The 2746-nt window shown below is 42.3% G+C and overlaps 1 non-coding gene across 1 annotated transcript; it reads right to left on the reverse strand.

The window, feature by feature from the left end:
• Nucleotides 1-235: 235 nt before the first annotated feature.
• TRNAG-CCC (transfer RNA glycine (anticodon CCC)) lies at nucleotides 236-309 on the reverse strand. Its single transcript has one exon. It is a non-coding gene; the product is annotated as a tRNA-Gly (tRNA).
• Nucleotides 310-2746: the final 2437 nt, after the last annotated feature.

Genomic DNA, 2746 nt, shown 5'->3' on the forward strand with positions numbered 1-2746 from the left:
TGTAAATATGTTCATGACTAAGCTAAATCTAAGGATGCCATTTTTTTTCCTTATACAGCTTTTTATTTTTTGAAGGAGTAATTCATTGCTTCATTTTCAGTTGTTGGCACTGAGAACCTGCTTAGTTACTTTTCCATGTTCCAAATTTAAAAAAAAAATTTTTTTAATTTATTTGTTTGTGCTGGGAACTTTGGCTGCAACCTGTGAGCCCTTAGATGTGGTTTGTGGAATCTAGTTCCCTGACCAGGGATCGAACCTGGGACCCCTGTATTGGGAATGCAAAGTCTTAGCCACTGGACCAACCAGGGAAGTCCCTCCATGTTCCAAATTTTCTAAAAAAAAAAAAATTATGGACACTTTAAATAATTTTTCTTCACAAATGAGCACTCCATAAATCTCTTTAATTAATTTATTAATATTTCCTGGAGAGACACTTCTGAGCTGGCTGAACTTCTGCCCACAGCACAGCTGCCACACTGCCTCAGCTGCTTCAGCTCACTTCTGTTCTGGATCCTGTAACTTCTCTCTTGATATGCTCCCATCCTTTAAAAAGCTAACTTGAAAGTAAAAACGTTGAGGATATGCATATTTGAAAGCATATTTATCCTAATTTCCTAACCTCATGTTTAATTGGAAGAGCAAGAGAATTTTAGGTTAAAGACCTAGATTTTGAAGAATTGAGTTTTGAAAGCATTGGTCCATTTCCTCCTGGCTTTCAATGTTATGATTAAGACTATTGCCCATACACCCTGTCTCTTTCATGCGACCTGCTTTCTCTCCCTCTCTCACCTCTCCCCACGTCCTCCTCCCTCTCCCTCCTCCTTCCCTGTCTGTGGCCCTTCTTCTTTTTCCTCTCTGCCTATCATGCATGTGCTTTTAGGATTTTTTTCTTTAATCTCATCTGGAGTTTCACGTAAAATTTTTGCTAAGTCTGCTTTGGATCTTCGGGTGGACCCTTACAATTTGGAAACTGAAGTTTCTTCCATCTTGGGAAATATTCTTACGGTACTTTTTAAAATCTTCATTTTAGGCTACTTGTAGATTCACATGCATCCATAAGAAAGAATATAGAGATACTGTTTATCCTTTAACCGCTTTCCTCCAGTGGTGACATCTTACAAAATTATGGTACTGTAGTACAATGGCCTTCCCAGGTGGCTCAGTGGCAAAGAATCTGCCTGCCATGCAGGAGACATGGATTTGAGAGCTGGGTCTGAAAGAGCCCCTGGAGGAGGAAATGGCAACCCACTCCAGGATTCTTGTCTGGGAAATCCCATGGTCAGAGGAGCCTGGCAGGCTATAGTCCACGGGGTCAAAAAAGTGTCAGATACGACTGAGTGGCTGAGCGCACACACACGCACAATAATACCGTCAGGATATTAACAGTGATGCAGAAATGAGGGCCACAAAGATCCTTCATATGGCCCTTTTATAAGCTGCCTCCACTTCCCTCTGTCCCCTACCCCCTTGTTAATCACTTGTTACCATCATATTATTCCCCATTTATATAACTGATTTATCAAGAAGGGTATGTAAGTGGAATCACATGATGTGTAACCTTTTAATACTGGCTTTTCTCACTCAGCATAACCCTCTGGAGAGTCATTCAGGTTATTTCAAGGCACTTACCCTCTCAAAGGTTCAGTTCCTCATTGGTAAACACAGGACGACATTGCATTTGCATAGAAGCTCTGTGACATAAGTGAAACAATGGATATGAAGGGCACGTGTGGTATTTGGCACAAAGGAAGAGGAAATTTTAATGACAGTGTCACTATTGTGTTGTGTGGGGTTTTTTCCAGCTAGATGTAATTGCATTTTCTTGGCACTTTTTTTTTGCTAAAGAATTGGCTTATCTGAGCTGCTGGCCAGTGTGTTAGATCAAGAAATTAATGCATCATCTGCTTCCAGTTCCTTGGATCTCAGGAAAAGAGATAAAATGCCAGTGGATGAGGTCAGGAGAACTTCAGAAAATCCTAAATGTGTGCTTCCCCAGGTTCTGAACTCAAAAGTTCTCTGGAAGACTCCAGGCATCTCCACTTCCTCCAGGGAAAGAAAGGACTCCGTGAGCCCAAGGTGCCACCACAGCCTCTAGCAAGGAGGCCAGGAGAGCAAGGAGGTCTATCCTCCCAGAGTCCTGGGCTATTTTAGGTTTAATATTTAGAGAGATATACTTGCTATGCCTTTGATGTTTGTGAAGGCATTTCCCATACTCTTGTAGCCTGAGGCCATCACAAAGTTCAAAGGATGGAGTCGATTTATTGACTCAGACATCAGGAGGGTCTTTATATTCAGCTCCAGATATTCATTTTTAAGGGAAAAATGAAATGTTTTGCTTTTTAACCAAGATAAAGTAGGAGCTGTGCAGATTTCTGAGACCTTGGGGTTTGGCGATGAAGTAAAAGCAGTTCTTGGAATGTTTAACTACTTCCACATCCTCATGTGGTTATGTGGAGTAACCACAGAAGTGCGAGGAAGGCCACCAGACCCATGAGTGTCTGCCTGGATGTCTGAGTTTCTACCACTTGAAAATGCCCCCTATGGAAAGACAATATGGTTCTGGAGACAAAGCACGTGGATCAAAGACAGAGGGATGAATTTCATCCCTGCAGCTTGCTGGCTGTGTCCTCTGGGCCTCCTGGGTCTGGTTTCCTCACCTGGAAAACAGAGAGTGATGACGATACTCGCACACGGAACTGCCTTATGTGCGTATGAGAGTGCGTATGAAAGCATTTTGGGAGTGACG

The sequence above is a fragment of the Ovis canadensis genome, chromosome 9 (assembly GCF_042477335.2).
Source record: "Ovis canadensis isolate MfBH-ARS-UI-01 breed Bighorn chromosome 9, ARS-UI_OviCan_v2, whole genome shotgun sequence".
NCBI lineage: Eukaryota > Metazoa > Chordata > Mammalia > Artiodactyla > Bovidae > Ovis > Ovis canadensis.